Genomic DNA, 21007 nt, shown 5'->3' with positions numbered 1-21007 from the left:
AAAATTATTTTGCGTTTGTTTCTGATGGATTTGGAAGAAACTGTATTGAACTTAGCTACAACGACCTTGTGATCACTAAACCCTGTATCAGTCATGATGCTTTCTATCAGATCTGGATTGTTTGTGGCTAAGAGATCAAGTGTGTTTTCGCAACCATTTACAATTCGCGTGGGTTCGTGGACTAACTGCTCGAAATAATTTTCGGAGAAAGCATTTAGGACAATCTCGGAAGACGTTTTCTGTCTACCACCGGTTTTCAACAAGTATTTTTGCCAACATACTGAGTATGAGTGGGGTATTTATTTGTTACGAGACTCAAACTTTCTCTGAACTTTTCCGCAACTGTATCATCGGAGTCTGGGGGTCGGTAGAAGGAGCCAATTATTAACTTAATTCGGCTGTTAAGTATAACCTCCACCCATACCAATTCGCACGGAGTATCTACTTCGACTTCACTACAAGATAAACCACTACTGACAGACACAAACACTCCACCACCAATTCTGCCTAATCTATCTTTCCTGAACATCGTCTGAGACTTCGTAAAAATTTCTGCAGAACTTATTTCAGGTTTTAGCCAGCTTTCTGTACCTATAACGATATCAGCTTCTGTGCTTTCTATTAGCGCTTGAAGCTCAGGGACTTTTCCAGCGCAACTACAACGATTTACAACTATAATTCCGACTGTTCCTTGATCGAAGCACGTCCTGTAATTGCCATGCACCCTTTGACATAGCAGCCCACCCCGTACTTTCCCGAGGCCTTCTAACCTAAAAAACCGCCCAGTCCACGCCACACAGCCTCCGCTACCCGTGTAGCCGCCAGATGAGTGTAATGAACTCCTGACCTATTCAGCGGAACCCGAAACCCCACCACCCTATGGCGCAAGTCAAGGAATCTGCAGCCAACACGGTCGCAAAACCGTCTGAGCCTCTTATTCAGACCCTCCACCCGGCTCTGCACCAAAGGTCCACAGTCGGTTCTGTCGACGATGCTGCAAATGGTGAGCTCTGCCTTCATCTCGTAAGCAAGACCGGCAGCCTTCACCAAATCAGATAGCCGCTGGAATCCAGAGACAATTTCCTCGGATCCAAAGCGACACACGTCGTTAGTGCCAACATGTGACACAACCTGCAGCTGGCTGCACCCTGTGCTCTTCATGGCATCCGGAAGGATCCCTTCCACATCAAGAATGACTCCCCCCGGAATGCACACGGAATGCACACTGGATTTCTTCCCCTCCTTAGCCGCCTTATCCCTAAGGGGCCCCATTACGCGCCTAACATTGTAGCTCCCAACTACCAGTAAGCCTACACTCTGCGATTGCCCGGACCTGCAGAGGCTGAGAATGATCCTCTGAAACAGGGCAGGCGGCTGCATCTGGCTCAGCCCGAGACAGTGCCTGAAACCGGTTTGTCAGACGCACCGGGGAGGCTTTCTGATCAGCCTCCGGGGACGCCTTTCGCTGCCTGCCACGCCTTGGAACGACCTCCCAATGAACCACAGGCGAGGGCTCAGCCCCACTGCGGGCAGCAACCGGGCAACCACAGCGGCGGACCGATCTGGGGACAGACGGGACGACGTTGACATCCCCGTGATACCCAAGTCCGGCTCCCCACAGTGGTGCCCATTGGCAACAGCCTCAAGCTGTGTGACCGAAGTCAGCGCCGATTGCAGCTGTGAGCGAAGGGATGCCAAGTCAGCCCTCATCCGAACACAGCAATCGCAGTCCCTGTCCATTCTAATCGATGTTGAACAACAGTTACTGAAACACGAGTCCGTGCCTAGATAATGCAAGCGAAACACGCAAAGAATGTATCAACTAACCTGTACAAATGCCTAACGACTGCGCTGCAATCTGCTGAATTTACGATTACAGTAACTAAAACTCGAAATTGCACCTCCTATACGAAACTCACACTCAATTTAAATAAGAATCCACCAAGTAAACACTAAAGCGCGATGCTACAACTGTCAAATACTATAATACGCCCGAAATATGAATTAAACAATGCAAGTACCCAAAAACACGCAAAGAAATTAATTAAACTATCTAACAAATAAGTAAGCTATGGTTATACGACTTGCTGCTGCGGCTGCTTATCCAACGGCGGCTGGGAGCACACATCTGAGCTCATGATATTCATACAAGTGGTTCTGTTTTCTCCAAATGTCTCTTTAATTTTCCTGTAGGCAGTATCTATCTTGCCTCTAGTGAGATAAGCCTATACATTTTTACATTTGTCTTCTAGCCTTACCTGCTTAGTCACTTTGCACTTCCTGTCGATTTCATTTTTGAAACGTTTGTATTCCTTTTTGTCTGCTTCATTTACTGCATTTCTATATTGTTTCCTTTCGTCAATTAAATTCAATACTTCTTCTGTCACCCAAGGTTTTCTACTAGACCTAGTCTTTTTACGTTTTGATTCTCTGCTGCCTTCACTACTTCACCCCTAAAAGCTACCCATTCTTCTTCTACTGTATTTTTTCCCCCATTCTTGTCAGTTGTTCCCTTATGCTCTCCCTGAAACTCTGTACAACCTCTGGTTCTTTTAGTTTATCCAGGTCCCATTTCCTTAAATTCCCACCTTTTTGCAGTTTCTTCAATTTTAATCTACAGTTCATAACCAATAGATTGTGGTCAGAGTCCACATCTGCCCCTGGAAATGTCTTACAATTTAAAACCTGTTTCCTAAATCTCTATCCTTACTATTAACTATGACGAAGATATCGTCTGATACTGGCACGTTATACATATATTTAATGAAGAATTGAAGGAGGAGTGAGATCAGGAATTCATGATTGATATGCAAAATGTCATGAAAATGGTAGTCTGCGAACTGTGAAATTTGATTCCTTTGTTCTTATATTCATTTGCACTGTGCTTCCAGGAGCTGTCATGTCAGGTTTCATTTTCATACCAATGAGACCTTATATTGCCAACCCACTGCGCTGTTTTAAATACCGATGCTCTCTGCACATCACTCTAGCGTGTAAGGAAGAGCCACTTGTCGGACATACGGTGAGGCTGTCCAAGAAGGAGTGTGGTGGTTACCCTGTCTGGAGTAGAGAGTGCAGGAAAGGTACAGGAGATAAAAAGGCGTATTACGTACAGTGAAGCACAAAATCTTTAATGCAATGCAACCTCCCACTTTCTCTAATCCGTTTGCCTCAGCACTCAAAAAGCCTTTTCTGAAAGCCGATGCCTCTACACAAACACAGCTTCATAGCTTGCATTTGCATATTGCTAAGCCAAAACATTAAAACCACTGCTCACCGCGACATTGGATGCCGCCTGATAGCCTTGCGGGCGTGTAACTGGGTAACAGAAATATGTAAGCGCAGCAGACACAGACGGGGGATCACCCTAGCGAAGATAAAGGAAACAAATGGAAATCCATTGATATAAGTGACTCTGACAGAGTGCAAGTTATTATTATGTAGAGACTGAAAGAGTATGTTGTAAATGGCGAATCTGATGGAATGTTCACGTGCTACTGTTGTGAGCGTCTATGGAAAGAGGTAGGAGGACAGTGAAACTATTACTAGGCGCTGATTGGTAGGACGCCCACGATTCATCACAGAACTTGGGATCGGGAGATTTCTCTGTTCTGTAAAGTAGTATAGGTGGTTATCTGTGGCATCTCTCCCATAAGAGCGCAATGCTGGCGCACGCACTCCATTCATTGTACACTGTTGAACATAGAACTCGGTAGCAGATCAACCCTACTTGTTCACATGTTCATCCAGCGGCATCGTCACTTACGACTGCAGGGGGCATAGGACCATCGGAATTCGACTGTCGAATTCGGGAGGACGACGGTTCAATCCCGTCTCCGGCCATCCTGATTTAGGTTTTCCGTCATTTCCCTAAATCGTTTCAGGCAAATGCCAGGATGGCTCCTTTGAAAGGGCACGGCCGATTTCCTTCCCAATCCTTCCCTAAACCGAGCTTGCGCTCCGTCTCTAATGACCTCGTTGTCGATGGGACGTTAAACACTAACCACTACCATCGACTGTCGATCAATGGGAACCTGTCGGCTCCTCGGGTGAATCACATTTTGCTACGCTAGGTCGATGGTCATCTCAGAAACGCCGTCATCGAGGTGAACGGCAGCTCGAAATGTGCAGTACGCCACGGACGCCGACTGGTGGAAGTAGTATTATCCTATGGGAGACATATCCATGCGCTTCCGTGGGACCCGTGGTAATAGTCCAGCATATGCTGACAGCTGCGAACCACTTGCATCCCTTCATGCTTGAAGTCTTCCTAGGCGTCCCTATCATATTTTGGCAGTATAATTGTCCGTGTCTCGGAGCTAGAAACGTGACAGAGTGGTTTGAGGAACATTGTGGTTAACTGACGTTTATGTTTCAGCTACCAAATTCACCAGATGTAAATCCTATGGAACCCATCTGGGTCGCTAGCGGGCGGCTTCACCGCGCACGTAAATCAGTGTCAGGAAGTAGATCGAAGTGCAGAATAATGGAGGAACCTGAGAGTAAAGAAATTGTAAAGGAGAAACGGTTAAATTTGAGTTTTTCGGAATTCCAGGCTACTGTTTAGTTGTAATGTGGAGAAATGCAACAATCGCAATTTATATGGTGTATTGGCAGAGGTTGACAGAGTTAGTGGTGGTGAATACTATGATGTATCGATGGATGTAATGGACGTTTTAGTGAGGAATCATATGAATTATCGATGGATGTTAATTGAGTTAGTTGTAAATAACCGTGCAGTGTTTCGGCTTAAATTGTGAGGACTTGTTTAAAGGAGACGCAATTTTACGGTCTGTGGCTGGTTTTAAGAGTGTTGGTACTACTCATATCGTTAACTCGGAGGAAGCCAACACTATACTTTATGTTTACGAGGATGATGCAACGGCAGGTTTTATTAACGAGGGTATTTTTGATCCGTCTTTGCAATTACAAAAATGAGTGATTTTTTCACCAGACGCTATTCGCATTATTGAGGTAAGGTATCATCAGTGGTCTGTAATTAAGTTATTTCAATTCTGATTTCCTTTTTAGGTCGTAAAACAGTTTGTTAAGAATAGGTTGATTTGTACTGACGGAGATTTGTCGGCTGATTTCTCGCCTACATCGAGAAATGCCGTCTGTTAGCACACGCTATTTTTCTGTGGTAGACATTGAAAATTTTGGTCAAATTTTTAGATATTCTGCAGCAATATACATTTCTCATAACTCACGTTTATGCACACCACCGTTTTCTGTTTGCTTTAATACTTGAAGTATGTGGAGTTGTTTGTGTTTTGTAGTATTGCCATCATAGACTTCCCACTACTTTGCCTTTGAAGTAAAACTTCCTCTTTTTTTAAATTACGTTTCTGTGTATTTATGAACTATGTAAGAGTACAGGAGGAACAGCGATGGAGAGAATTTCTTTATCTTTTACTTGTATTTTTATAACATGAAAAAGAAAAGAGCCTTTTCCCCCCTTCACCCCCTCACACTCTCACACAAACCCCCGCCTCCCACTCACAGTTTCATTTACAAATACAAGATAAAAAAATTAAAAAAATCCTGCCCACCGCTACTGCTTCTCTACTCTTACACAGTTCACAAATAAACAGAAATATAATTAAATAGAATTACACACTTACAACAATCTAATTTAATAGAAAAGTTGTAGGTCAAAGACCAAGTAGTGGAAAGGTAATGTGGGGAATTCTACAAAACGCAAACAACAACACATACTTAAAGTACAAAAGCAAACAGAAAACAGTCGTGTGCTTAAAAGTGTGTATGATGTATGCATAGTGGTGCAGAACATCTAAAAATTAGACCAAAATTATCGGTGTCTAACAGAGAAAAACAACGATGTACTAGCAGACGACATTTCCCGGTGTAAGCGAGAAATGTGCCGAAAAATCTCCGTAAGTACAAATCAACCTATTCTTAACGAACTGTTTTTCGATCTAAAAAACAAATTAAAATGTAAATAACTTAATTACAGGCCACTGATGCTTTACCTCAATGAAGCGAAATGCGTCTGGTAAGAAAATCAGGCATTTTAGTAGTTGCGACGACGGATCATAAATACCCTCATGAATTACAAAGCAACTACGGACACTAAGGCCACACACATGAAGAACTTAACGTCGCCTTGCCTAGTGGCTGCTTTTGAGGGTGGTTTAAATCCTTCAGATGAGTTTGAGGTGGAACGGGAGACTCTAGGAGTCGATAATTGGATCGTGGGTTGTTCTGAAATTGTAATGTGTACCATAAATATAGAGGAAAAAGGAAGGGGTACTGAAAACGATTTTTGAGGTGGCCATTTTTAGTGATGAATGAAAACAGATATGTGCAGCCTATTAGTAAATTGATCGATGATAATGATGAAAGAAAATGTGTATATATCGAAAGTCGAAATGGTGTTCCAGTGGTTAGTAAAATTTTGTGGGAGAACAAAATGGTCCATTGATGAACAAGGAAAGAGGCCTCTGGTTTCAGCAGTTGAAAAAATACTTGGAAGAGAAATTCAGGACATACACAGGAGAAATAAATGATACAAAATGCCTTTGTGTGTGTATTAATATAAGCATATAAATTCAGGTATATTCATGTATCCTTTTTAAGAGTAACAATGATGAATGGAAAAATGTATCTGATGAAACGTATGGAGCCACGACTTAGTGCAAGGAGTGAGCTAATATTGGCCACGCAGATCTTGGTGCATGGAGGTCAGGAGAACATAGTTAATTTCGTTACTTGCGAAACAGAGGTACAAATTGTGCTCTATGAAAAAAATTGTGTTAAATTTCAAGGGGTTACTTAAATGTGTTGCTTGTATTTTGTGTGGGTTACTCATGTATTAATATAGTTCCTTTTTAACTGCTATTTGCACAAAATTTGCCGCGAGGAAGTCACCAGAACTCATTAAAGTTTTAATTATTTGTGAGGGTAGAAATGTGGTTATTTGCAAACTGTAAGTAAAGTTTTGGTGGTATATTAACTAGGTTAATTACGTAATGTGTGTTATTCTAGCAGCGTTTTTAAAAGATTTATACATGTTAAATTATGGGGATAAAGGCTGGGATAAATAATATTTTAATGCAACTAATACTGAACATTTGCTGATCTTATGAGCCGGTTATGGGCTGAATTAAACTGAAAGTTAAATCGACGATTACTGCACAGAGTAGGATTAGTTTCGAAGTCCCTAATCGGTTATAGTGCCCCATAATTTATGGAAGAATATCTACGTATTTTTAAGCACCATAAAGATTAAATCCCATCCACAACTGATTTGTCATGCCTCCCCTCAAACGCTCCACAACACTTGCACTAATGTAGGAAAACGTCGAGTAGTGGCTTATCCCGTACCGTTATAGTACCGTCTCGAATTACCTATCAAAAAACTGGTATCCATTGTTGTAAGGTTGCCTGGGCCACGGCATTTCCCCGCATGAAACTATTGTCTGACCATCCGTCAATTATACTCCCTGGTGTTTGCTTTTATAGGTAAAGCTCAGGCGAATTTGGAACACGTGTCTATAACCATTAAAATATATTTGTCTCATAGCTATGAAATCTGCTTTGCCATAAATCGTGGAAGCCTCTTAATATGACGCATCTACTTTAAAAATGGCTGTGAAGTTCTCAGACCTGTGTCTCAATAATTATGATTTAATAACATGTATTCCTCAAAGCTCTGAGCTGAAATTAAATGAATGATATCATTTCATTCCTGTGGGCTGTAAGCCCTATGGCAGTTGATTTTGTGAGCAGTCGTAGGTGCTCTATTATTTCGATGTGGTCACCTCAGTATATATTTTCCTGAGATAAAGTTTTTTATGCTGATTGTCAGTTCCTGCACTTATATCACGTACTTCAGGTAAAGTTGGCAGTTGATTTTGTGAGCAGTCGTAGGTGCTCTATTATTTCGATGTGGTCACCTCAGCGTATATTTTCCAGAGATAAAGTTTTTTATGCTGATTGTCAGTTCCTCCACTTGTATCACGTACTTCAGGTAAAGTTGGTTCTATACTATAACGGTATTTACTACTGCTGGAACCTTTTATCCTTTCTCTCGGAGTATCCCTCATCGGTGTCCGCTAGTCAGACATAATTTTCAGCATACGTTTGTATCTCTTTTGACAAACACTTGATGTGTTGTGAAGTTTTTAAGAATGTTAGTTGCACCAGACCTCGTGTTCGTTCGTTTTTCTTATTCTTGATCTGTATTACATAACAGGTTAACCTTATGAGATGCTTTCCTAGAATATATGGCTGATCCCGACTATTTCACTAAGACTGCTATGTTTAATGTAATAGGTAATATTACACCCATCTTTTTCTTGCTCTTCTTTTTCGCCTCCCCTTCTGCCTCCATATGTCATTTGTGAGAACTGTTTAAAGGTTTCTCTAAGCAATTTAAGCATTCCTTTCTCCAGCTGTCCTAATTTTAACAGTATTTGTTTTTGACGTATAGCCTTCTGTGTCTGTATGACTTTACATCTTGTCCCCATGCTCGTACGTACTGTACCAACGTCGTGATAGAATGCGTCTAGTAGAGTCTTATTCAGTGTTTTCTCCGTCATTTCAGCCTTTCTATTTAATACAGTCATTACCCTCAAAAGGGGTTCATTGTTTTCTTCCCGAGATATTCATCGTGCAGTAGTTACAGGAATGTTTTTTTTCATAACAGGACTCAAAGTTTTATTTAATTTCACAGAAATTTACAGTTACCGTTTTCATATGATCTCCCATCGTTTGCACTTTTGTTGCGAAACGTTAAAAAGTTTCAAAAATAGTTTCAAAAGAGCTTTAAAGACACCTGTTTAGTACTTGATTCATATAGCTCACCTTTCGTACCTACTGCCTTGATAATGATGTTCTTTCCGTTAATTTGGTGTTGGCTACACCAAATATTCCACCAACGTATAGACGGATATTTGGCATGTCTACCATCCCCTAGGAATGAGTACACGCCATGCTTGAGAAATTGTTCATTGTTTACAGTACACTGACACACTTAAGTATTGGTACGGTATCTTTTAAACAGAAAGCCCTTGTACTTTCGTATGAATCACCTATGATTCCTTTTTTTTTCATTTTATTAATGACCAGAAAGCTGTAGTGCCTGCGATTCCAGCTAACCCAAGATATAGCAATAAATTCATTGAATGTTATTAGTATGTCCGTTCCCAGATACATTTGGTAAATATATTACTAATTTATATTTCTCTGGAACATAGGCGTTCACGGTCGGTATTTGCGTTATTGCTGATATTTGATTTATGGGCATAAGACCGTGGCACATGTCATAATTATCAGTCTAACGTTTCGTCCGCCGCTACTTGGGATATCATCAGAGGCATTAACGACTCAGAAAGCTGGTATAGTTGAACTTCTTGTATCTATCCACGCAACGATCGCTACGTGTTGTCATAGGACCACTGAATAAGATCGCTGAGTCGCTCCGAAGTATATTCCCGTTACAGACTTCTAGGACTTGTAGAGCGGAGTGAGCACATTGTATTTTGAATAGGAACCCATGTCCGGAAGCGTCAGCCAACGAGACTACAAACCGTCGAAGTTATAGGCACAGTTGTCTGTAAATGTACGTATACACGTGATTGCGTGATGATGTTACAGACTTTCTAGGATGATGTAGATCGACGAATGTAATAATTTCAAGTAAAGATCCGTGTACTGAATACTAATGAGTCGAAAGTTATAAACTAAACCGTTCTGATACCTCTAACAGTTGAGGAGCTATGACCATTCGTTCATCTTCGCTAATGTGAAACACATCTCCTCTACTGAGTAATTGTTCGTAGCTGTTAAGGTACGCACTTTAGAGCCCACGTTTATTGGAAATTTTTCCTCGTTTTTGTCCACACTACCACCACTAAGTTACCACACAAGAACCGGTCCATGTATTCAACTGTCAGAGGTCTCAGAAAGGTTTTCGTTTATAACTTTCGACTCGTTCGTTTGCAGTACAGGGATCCTTACTTCAAATTAATACATTTATCGTTCTCCATCGTCCTAGAAAGTTTGTAGCATCATCATGGAATCACCCCGCGTATACACACATTTACATGGTTTTCTATTTAAAATACGACCTACTCACTCCTCACTACAAGTCCTAGAAGTCTGTAACGGGAATTTCCCACCACCCTGTATTACATTGCCTGTAGAGGGGAGTTGTCTCTGTTTTATTTAGCACTGAGGCTCAAAGGTTGTCCAATTTCAGTTCTTCTTATTATATAAACATTATTCATTATAATACAACGTTCCCTATAGAAAATGAGAAAGGCGCTCGAATTTCATTTGATGTATACCTGATTAGAAAACCTGACGTACCATTAAGAGACAAGTTCTACGGAAAGTCCCATCACAAGGATAGAAATATTTAGAAAAAGCTCGATGATATAAGAACGGCCTGCAGAGGCAAAGGGTACTCTGACAGAGAGATAAATAGGGCACAACATTCTAAAATGTCTAGAGCTTCACATGAAAGAGAATTATCTAAGGGGAAAGTTTTGCTTCCAATTGTAAAAACTATCACAGATTGCACCAGCAAATTACTCAGAAAACACGGTATTGATATAATTTGTAAACGAACAAGAAAGGTGCGTGAACATTTTAACACTGGAAAGGACCTACGCCCATCGCTGGCCAAAGCAGGAGTATATAAAAACCCATGCACTTGTGGCCAACTTTACATAGGAACTGCAAAAAGAAGCGTTAATACTAGCATCAAGGAGCAGAAGAGTAAATGATGCCTGTGCTAGACGGACAAATCTGGAGTAGCAGATCATGCTCTAGGACTGGCAGAAATCAAATATGTTTGTCTGATACTGTGGTTTTAGCAGAATCTAATAATTACTACGCTACGCCATAGTATACAGAGAGGCCATATGAATTCAAAAGAACAAACGCAGTTTCAACAGAAAAGGTGAATGATTGAAATTATACAAGTTCTAGGCTTTAGTACGAAATAAACAAACATACCAACTCCTCCCCACTACAGCTTTTATAGCATGTCTACGTGACGCCGTCAATGTAGGCAGCAGTCTGTTGACGTCAAAAACCAACCTTTGCTTGGATACGTATGGACAGTTTGGCTTTCACATCTTGTTTGAGTCTGTAACAGTTTTCTGAGTCGTTAAAGCCTTTGATAATGCCTCGAGCAGTGGAATACGAAGAGTTACACAGAGAATTATGGCTTGGACTGCGCCCCTATGCTGATAAATAAAATATCAGCAATAACTCTTATTGTCCATATTGAAAGAAATAATTATGTTAGCATTATTCCTCACGACCTGATTCAGAATCCTGGAGTATGTCTGTCTCAAATGAAAGTCTACAATTTCATATACAGGCTAAAGCAAAATTACCTCCATTTTTGACCCTGGTTTTCCAGTGCAACATTGTCAAACACTAAAACACAGTTCGTCTTTACTTTTTGAGCTGGTGGGGTATCACTGCTTTCTCTTAATGCTTGGTAGGTTTCTCCGTCGATGTCGTGCACAATCTCCTGCTACAGCTGCTATTTGGGCTGAAAGAAAATGTTTTTAAAAATAAACAGTATTCATGCTTGAAGTGGTACCGCTCAGAATGTGTTAACAAGAAAAACAAGGTTCGTCTCCTGGCAGTCTGGTGATCCAATGAATCCAATGATTATAGTATGCTTCTTATTGGGATGAAGTGATCCCTTCTTCTTCTTTTACTTTTCTGCAATGCTGCCGGGCTAGCCTGTCTTTGTGACGGGGATATTCCCTCCTCTCAGTCATAGTTAGGACAATGCTTTTGCATTACCATGTGGGGGAATTTACTCACATAGGAAACACAACCATGGCTCTTAATGCTTTTTATTTATGAGTTTTCACATATACTTGTGTTTGAACATAATTCTGTACCTGTATCTAGTGCAGTTGTGTCATTCATTTGTACATATACTGACGCACAGTATGAATCGTAATGTGAAATGATGCTTTCTTCTGATGGATGAAGAGTTTTGCGTGCTGACTCCTACAGATTGTTTCTGATTTTCTCTTAGAATCGGATCACATACTGCTGCCTGCCTGGTCGACTGTCTACAGCATGTTGGGTCACGTAAGTGGTACATATTAAATTTTTAAATGTTTGCTATTGTGGATGACTGAACTCTCTCTTGTTACACAGTTACCTTAAAAATGATAATAGCTGTAATTATCTTCAGTCTTCCAACAACCAAGACCGCTATTTTACAGCATTTACTTAAATTAATGGTTCAAGTAATTTAATTTACCATCTTCAGATCTGCAAAGCCTAGAGCGAAATTGTAAACAAAAAAGTTTCATATATAATTGAGAGTGATACATTTTTATATAACTAGGATATATAGAACATACCTTATGCAATACATTTCATTGCATCTTGTCTTTGTGCAAATTGTACCATGTCACATAATAAAAAGGTATTTCAAGATCATGTGAACCATGAAAAATTATACAATGCAATTTTAAAATTTGTCTGTACATGTAACGAAAAGAAATAATAACCAGAGTACATTGAAAAATGGTTTCATTTCAAACTTTTTTTAAATAAAATCCTATAAAATAACAACACAAAGTCTTAAATGTTCATTATACCACTTTGTAAGTACGTAGTCAAGTCAGTCACTGGCATCTTCATTAAGCAAATATATCAAGTAACTTAAGCAAGCTCACTTGAGACTTAAGTAAGGAGGATACATTGAGAGTTTGGTAAGTACATGTCATAATACTGCAGACAACACAAAAACAATAAACTAGTGCACCACCGTTTGCAAATCACTTTCTTATGTACCATCAACAGCACAGCATGAAATCATGGTACTATGTAAATTGTTCAGATATGTATAGTTGTTGTTTAATGTGAATTATAGACACTTGACGGAAACTATCAACTTTTCTACTCTCAACTACCATGGACAAGTAGTAAAATTGTAGTCAAAGTGGCTAAACGCCAAATACAATGCAGAAATCACATTGCCGTCGAGTTTGTTTAAGAAAATCTTTCCTTGTTTAAGTGACAAGAGCACTAAAAGCATGAAGAAAGTACATATCAAAACATATGTGATAACAATTGGATCAGTTAGCTCTCTTTACATAATTCACAGTATTATGAGCCATCAACAATATAGCACAAAATCTAATTGATAGTATTCTGTGATTCTCAGCATCCAGGCGTAGTATAGCTAAGATGTAAGGAACAAAGTGGATGAATAGTAAATACCGAAAAACACTATGTAGTAATAAGATTACACTATCGCTGTCACAGGAATTAAAATATATACAGGTATTACAATATAGTGGAATCATGGTCGATTGAGATTTAAGTATTTTGTATAGAGATATTAGCACTAATTTGTATATCTGTGCTATGAAGTATCCCAATCAATTTCCAGCAATATCATGTTCAAAAGAAATACGATCTAATAGTACACAGAATATATATTACCATGAGTACATGTACTGGATCGTACGGTCTTCAAAGTCTAAGTTAATCACAAATACATTATAGAGTTTTCTCTATAGTTAACACAAAAAACTAAGATGCCCCATGAAATTGAAAGACTTAGCTCTGTACCAGATCTAGATACTGATACACTCTACAGCATACATAGTCAACCAGTAACATGGCAAGTGCAATGTGAAAATCGATATAGATTAAGCAACAGTAGATCACTCCAGGCTTAGATAATATAAAAACAGAACCAATGAAGAAATAAATAAGGGACTGTATGAGGGCAACAGACATCACAATTAATGTTACCTTTCTTTAATACCGTGTAGAGATCACGGTGTTATAGATCCAAATCAGAGCAGTACAAAGTCCAGGTGCCAATGTAAACAGGGCACGAGGTCTAGATTTAGATTAGTAAGTATCTCGTATAAGACCAAGATATGTGATGGTTAAGCATATGTAATAACCTGCAAGATAGTGATATAACTCCATTATCTCGTAATCGAGCTTACGTTCCGTGTAGATATTGTGGGACGTCTTTAAAAATAGTTGTACCTCTTGGTCTAAGTCTAAAATGTATGTAGAGCAATTTACTCAAGGAAACCTAATATTAATGTGAAGTATCCAGATACATGTACTGTAGTATAGTGTTCACTACAACTGTATGTACACTAATTCGACATAGGGTGCTAAGAATAACTTTGGGGTACCAGAGCTCTGGTAAAAGACCAGATCGTAATGATCAATGAGTATGTAAGTATGTACGATTTGCAAGGTAATAAAGAATAAGGAGCAACCATGGCCAGATTTTCCACCATATGATGGTGATTAGCCTGATGTACACGTGGTTTGTGAAGCAGGTGCCAAATGAAATAGTACTCGAGGTGAACGTTTGGGTTAAATTTTTATTATGCAAACTTTGAGCTCGAGCATCATATCATTTTGCACCGGTTTCCCACGTCAGGTAACCATAAGTAAACACATTTACTATTTGACAGATGCCACATGGCATATCGACTATGAACATCTTTCTTTTTAACATATGAGCCTGAATTGTAGTGTGATCGTACTCACTCGACATCTTTCTCTCAGTGTCGGGCATTATAATGCGTAAGTAGTCCGGTTGTACCACGTGTATTGTACTCTAGTACCGCTGTTGGACATCGTCCACTTGAGTTAATACGTTAAAGTTGCTATCAAGTGTCAAGTCTACGTTTAGACGTTTTCCGCCGCTAAAAGTCAAGTAATAAATTTGGAAAGCCAACTGCGATCTGCTGTGTTGGTACAGATAATAGTAGTCGAACACCTCTGTGGCCTGGTCGAGCATTTCTGCTATCGTAGCATCAGCGGCGCGTTGCGCTGCTGGACAAGAAAGCGTGTAGGTATAAACGAGTAGGATATTCCTTAATAAATATCGAAATAATAGTAACAGTGGAGGGAGAGATACTTCTGTTTTTGGCTGATCTCTGATGTTGCTGCTGTTGCTAACGTTTCATGATGATTCTTTCGGTATGGTGAACGAAACTGGAATGATGATGCTCATGCGATTTAATCTATATTAAGAAGGGGGGAAGGGAGGGGGAGCATTTTCTCTATAGGCCCAGGGTGAGTAACCTCGTCTTAGGCCGTTACTGGGACCACAAATGGTATAGTGGACGGGTAACCTTCATTTGCAACATATTGTGGTGCATTAACTCGCCATGTTCCAGGGGAGGCATGTTCCCTTATTTTACAATAACAAGCACAATGAACGCATTGAGATACAAACCACCCTACCACAGTACTTTCGACGTTTGTTTTTTTATAATGAAAATTTCCTTTCTGTGGTTCGATTACTTTATTGGTAGCTCTCACATCCATTATTTTTCTTGTTGCCCTATGCAGGGGTTATTGTAGTTCTTTTCCGAGGGTTCTATAGTTTGTCTTTTCAGTTGCAACTGCCAAAGTGGCTATTTTTCCAGTGAATCATTGTAGGCATAGACTCCATTGGTTTACGATGATCTATATTAGTCTGGGTTTTTCACCTCTCATCGATATTACTCACTTATAAAGTTGTTCTCTGACTTAAGCTACACACTCTGTGACATTTTTTCTAATATTTAAGTAATAATTATCTCCTACTTTTGCTTAACATCTGACGAATATGTTGTTACTTATATGGCGAATGTGCGACTATGCGAGGCATTTATTATCCCCCTTATCTGTCTCCGAATTTAGCTATCTACAGATGACTCAAAATTTGGTTTGTTTTTGCTTCATCGATCATCTTTGTCTAACATAATTCTGAATGCTCTTCACTTCCCAAGACTGGCTAGTTTAGTGTACCACAGTGAGAGTTATATTCAACCTTTCTATTTACTACCAAATACACAGTAACAATAAAACCTTTGCTCAGTTTCCGTGTTTTATAAATCATATGTGAATTCACTTATCTTGAACAGAAAAACTTTCGCCATCAGGTAGTACGTGAGCTTATAGAAACAGTGGCTGACAACCTTTACTCTGATGGTTCTCGCAGCACTTTCCTTCTGAATACATTTAAATAAAACTTTGGTATAGAGCAGTCTTCTACTTTCGAATCAGTTGTTACCATTATATCTCTCCCAATCAGAATGCCTTCTTGAAATAGAATAAAAGTTTTATCTTCTCCTTGTTTCTGTTTTCCCAACAACGTACCTTACTTATTTTCCTGATTCTATGGGTTATTAACCAAATACATCTAGGTCCTCATTGCTATGAATTTGTGATCGGACCTCGATCTTCTAAGTCGATTCCATGCTTTGTCAATGGTGAGGGTGATATGTCTACTTCAATCCTATATTGTGCCCCTCATTTCTCTTTAGTTCCATTTGCAGATACGTCTTTATTCAATTGTGGGTTGACCTTATTTTCGCATTCCACATTCTCGTATTCTGGGTGCACTATATGGATTGGTGCCAACATCAATCATACAACTATTGTATTATTCCGAAGCCTACAATTTTTCTTCAAAAGCCACTATATAAAAAGCTAGCTTCCCCATTGTCTCATGTTACCTGCCTGTATATGTAGTTCACACCGATCAGCCAGAGCATTATGAGCACTGACCTACTATCGATATAAACCTGTCCAGGTGCTAGTAGCGTCACCTGGCGAAGAATGAGAACTTGTCTGGCACACGCACAGAGCGCGTAACATCAGCGAATATGATGTCCACGTGTAGAATGCGTTTCGCAAAGGGCAGATTGTGATGTTCCAGAGGCTCGGCACTAGCATTTCGGAAACTGCACGACTTGTCGGGTGTTCGAGGAGTTCTGTGATGAGTGTCTTCAACACGTGGCGAAACCAAGGGATACCCATGTCCTGACATTGTGATGTTGGGCGGCCACCACTTATTAGATATGCCGGACGTGGTATGCTGGGCCGACTGGTAAAACTGAACAAGCGGTGAACTGTAGCGGAACTAACATCATAATTAAATGCTGGGAAGAATACTAGAGTATCTGAGCACACAGTGCACAGAACACTCCTAAAAATAGGCCTCTGCAGCCAACGACCCATGCATATGCCAATGTTAACATCATGTCACCGGCAGCTATGACTGAAATGGACACATGACCGTCGGCAATGGGTGTTGATGCAGTGGCAGAGCGGTGATTGGTCTAGTGAATCCTGGTACGTTACTTATCATACCTATGGGAGGGTGCGAATCTGTTGACTTCCAGGAACAACTCCTTGACTCCTGTACTGTGCGACAAAGTCATTCTGCAAGCACACATCGGGAAGCCGGGAAGATGCCCTCACCTCACTCAAGGAGGGACAAGTTGCAAAGGGCCGGTCTGACATTGACAAGCGTGCCGATAACTGATGAACAACTGCAGACATTATGACAGAACGCCAAGAACGTGCACGCGAAAGCACTTTAGTTCTTCTGGCCTGGTGGCAGTCATTTTATCTGCCTTAGAAATAAGGGATGCGCCGACAGTTACAGTACCCCACGGGCACAGCGAGGTTAGTACACAAAGCGCGGAGAATAGGGTGAGGGAGGCGTGTGAAGGACGTCAGCGTTCTTAAGAAGATGTTTGTCTCCATAGTGAGGACGTTCCTTATAAATCACGGACAGTGGCAGACTCTGAGACGGAGCCCAAACATGAGACAGTGATGGCCTCACACAGAGAGAGTGGATAAAAACAAGTGTTGTTTAGCTGCTCTCACAACAGCCTCAGAATGCAGGATAACATCGTAACAATGCGAAATCGTGAGAAAAGGCCGATTCACGAGGCACACGCCAGCCCACGCCAGATAGGAAATTTCCACTCAGCACGGAGAAGAGTGGTTATGAAACGGCTATCTGTCGTTTGACTGTATGGAGAACTTTGTCCGCCAATGACCACACCGAAAGGAAGTATACTTCGAACAGAACATGAGATGAGAGTTGAAGGGGAAGCGAGAGAGAGAGAGTCGTGAAGAGACCGAGGAAGCAAGAGGAACATGTCGGTTTTCCACCCATCGTCAATATCTGCCTTCCGACACCGTGATAGCACAGCTTCGGCCACTCGACCGGTAACTATCAGTCAACGCGGAGATCGTACCTGCGCCCCGCCTGGAAGCCGCGATTGCTAATTAATGCAGACGAGTCGTGCTACGCGCTGGACTGTCTCAGCGCCCTCCGCCGACAGCAATAAATGACGAACGATAACGAATAATGGTGGGACGATTAGTCCTCTCCCCCTCCTTCCCCTTAATAACTGAGTTGTGTCCACTCCCAGTCAGACCGGCCCTGAGATTTGTAACTTTATTTCGGTTTGTGTAAACAGCACGAAAGTAAATACATTTCTTTCATATTTTATCATATAAGCAATCTTTTACATTCATACATGAACACCTTAACTTCGTACCATTTGTGATTGATTTCATTTCTTTGTTGATATCAAGTGATTGTTGGCTTTTAATATGAGGCAATCTCACTAGTCATCTACTCGTCATTTCATGTCCGACAGCAGAGTGAAGAACTCCCAGCTCACTGTCAAAATAGTTCGAATGGCACTAAGCACTATGGGACTTAACCATCTGAGCTCATCAGTCCCATAGACGTAGAACAACTTAAACCTAACTAACCTCAGGACATCACACACATCCATGCTCAAGGCAGGATTCGAACCTCGACCTTAGCAGCCGCGAGGTTCCGGACCGCTCGGCCACAAGGGCCGGCCTTACAATTCACTACATTTTTGGCGTCCAACGTGGGTCCTCTAATTTTCTTCATTCTCACTTTGTTGTTAGTGTGAGAAGGTCTAGTTTCGAGACACGACTCAGGAAGAATCCCCATTCCCCTGTTACCATGTGCTAACCTCATTGTGTGAGAAGTCAGGAGCACGGATGGTGTGTTTGTGTGTGCTAAGTATGTTGCTAATGAGCATGTAAAGTAGATGTAGCGGTTGCTACCTCAGTCGGTTTTGGTTCTCACAGCTTCCTCGTACTTTTGATGTAGTTTTGGAACGTGTCGTTTGTTGTTGTGAATAATCTGTTCCACGATTTCCATTGTTCTTTCCACCTTTACCAGTGTTGCCATCTTCAATGTACTGTCTCTATTCGTTCTGTGGAGTGCTTTTAGTTTTTAGTTTTGTTTTTCTGTGCAACTGAGGTCTGGGAGACTGATAAATATGGAAACAGTTAAGCCAGTTGGGGAAAGTTCAGGGGGCTAGCGAGCAAACACAAGGCACGCTTGTTGGGCACACGCAAAGTCAGAGCCCATTAGATCGAATTCCCGCTATATTACACATCACGGCTTACAGCCGTAAGGCTCGATGCACACAGGCGAGAAGCAGCCTCGCGTGCTAGCAGCGAGATCGCGGCGTCAAAACAAATCCAGTGCACACACGGCGACATCGCAGGGATAATCGCTCAACGGGGAGTGTACTTTCAAGTCATCCGATTTGCGTTAGAAAAATTGTTTTATGTAGGTGTTTGCTTATTTCGCTTACAAATACATCAAACAACGCAACGGGAGGATTTGGGTTCACCCTCTCGTTAGTTCACGACTGCTGAAAGGAGCGTTCGCGACTCTGTTTACAGATTTACGAGAAAATGAAAGTAAATTTTTTAATTATTTTCGAATAACTATACAGTCGTTTGATAAATTAACAGTGAAACTGCAGTCATTCATCAAAAGCATAGACTCTGCGATGAGGCTTTCAGTTTCACCTCACGAATTGTTGGCTGTGACTTTGAGGTAAGCAGAGAGTATTTCTGTATTCACACCATGTTAATTATTTTAATCAAAAACTAAAATATAGTGAACTGGATTATAACTGTAAATGGTATTCTGATACCAATGATATTCTGTAATCTTATTACTCAGTATGGGATTTTACTAATGTATTTGGATATAAATCATCATAACTAACACCAGTAGATTAGGAGTAGTCGAAGTATTTTGCCTATATAGTTGTATGGTAATTAAACAACGTTTGGCCGAAACTTTAATGCAATACAGGAATATGTAGAGTGCAGTCGAACAACAGACACACATCTCAAAACAAATTATTTATTCGAAAAGTAATTACAAACACACTTAAAATTACCGTTTTTTTCTATACTTGTTGAGTATGGATAATGAAAATGTCCACAAAATCCTCACTTTTTGTTGTCACATATGTGCCGCTGTAGGACGAAGGGCTAGCCGTGGTGTAATGGTGTTTCTGGCAACTGGCACGTGCGTAAGTTTGGGTAGGCAGATCACGAGACATCCCACTCACTTGATTGTTGCAGTGTGCAGCACGATTAATAGATTGCCTTTGTTGAGGACATTATGGAGCATTAAGCTGGAAAGTGTCATTCATGTTTCTAAACTTTGCTATAATTTCATCATCTCGCTCCTAAGCTCCAATTTAACGTCCAAAGGAAACGTTTTAACTGCAGGAACCAGTGACTCAAAAAATAATTTCTCATCATCCGGTGTTTCGAGTGAAACTGACGGTACTGAAGTATTCATGAATTTTAATGAAGAATCTTCAATTATCCTGCGTCGTTTGACAGCAGGTGCATAATCCACATTTTTCAAAGGCTCACTCTGTGCAGGTGATGATGTTTCTGCTGTCAATTCATCAGCAGTTTCAGTAACAGCAAGTCCATCATCATCGACACTAGTTTGCGTGGGACTTGGATCTACTGTGTTAGCATGGAACGACAGTTGACGGGCGTATATATACTATCTAGACGAAATCACTCCTTGCCCTGATTTTGTGCGTTTCCTTTCACATTTTATAAAGGAATCTTTAATACCTTTTCACCATTTCATGAATTTTGAACTGTAACAAAACACAAACTGTAGTGTACCCGGATGCTAATAAGGACACAGTAGTATTATTATTAAGTTAATATTGATCTTTTGCAGATACCTGGGCAGTGGCTGCAATGTAGTTGACCTACATTATCAATACAAAACAGGTTACACAGCACTAAGTAAAATAGTAAGGAAAGTTTGCAAAGCTGTGTAGAAAGCTTTGCGTAAAGAGTGTATGCCAAAATTTACAGAAGAAAAGTGTCTGAAAAAAGCCAAGAT

The sequence above is a fragment of the Schistocerca gregaria genome, chromosome X, assembly GCF_023897955.1.
Source record: "Schistocerca gregaria isolate iqSchGreg1 chromosome X, iqSchGreg1.2, whole genome shotgun sequence".
Classification (NCBI taxonomy): domain Eukaryota; kingdom Metazoa; phylum Arthropoda; class Insecta; order Orthoptera; family Acrididae; genus Schistocerca; species Schistocerca gregaria.
The sequence above is the reverse complement of the archived record's forward strand: the minus strand, read 5'-3'. Positions refer to the sequence as shown.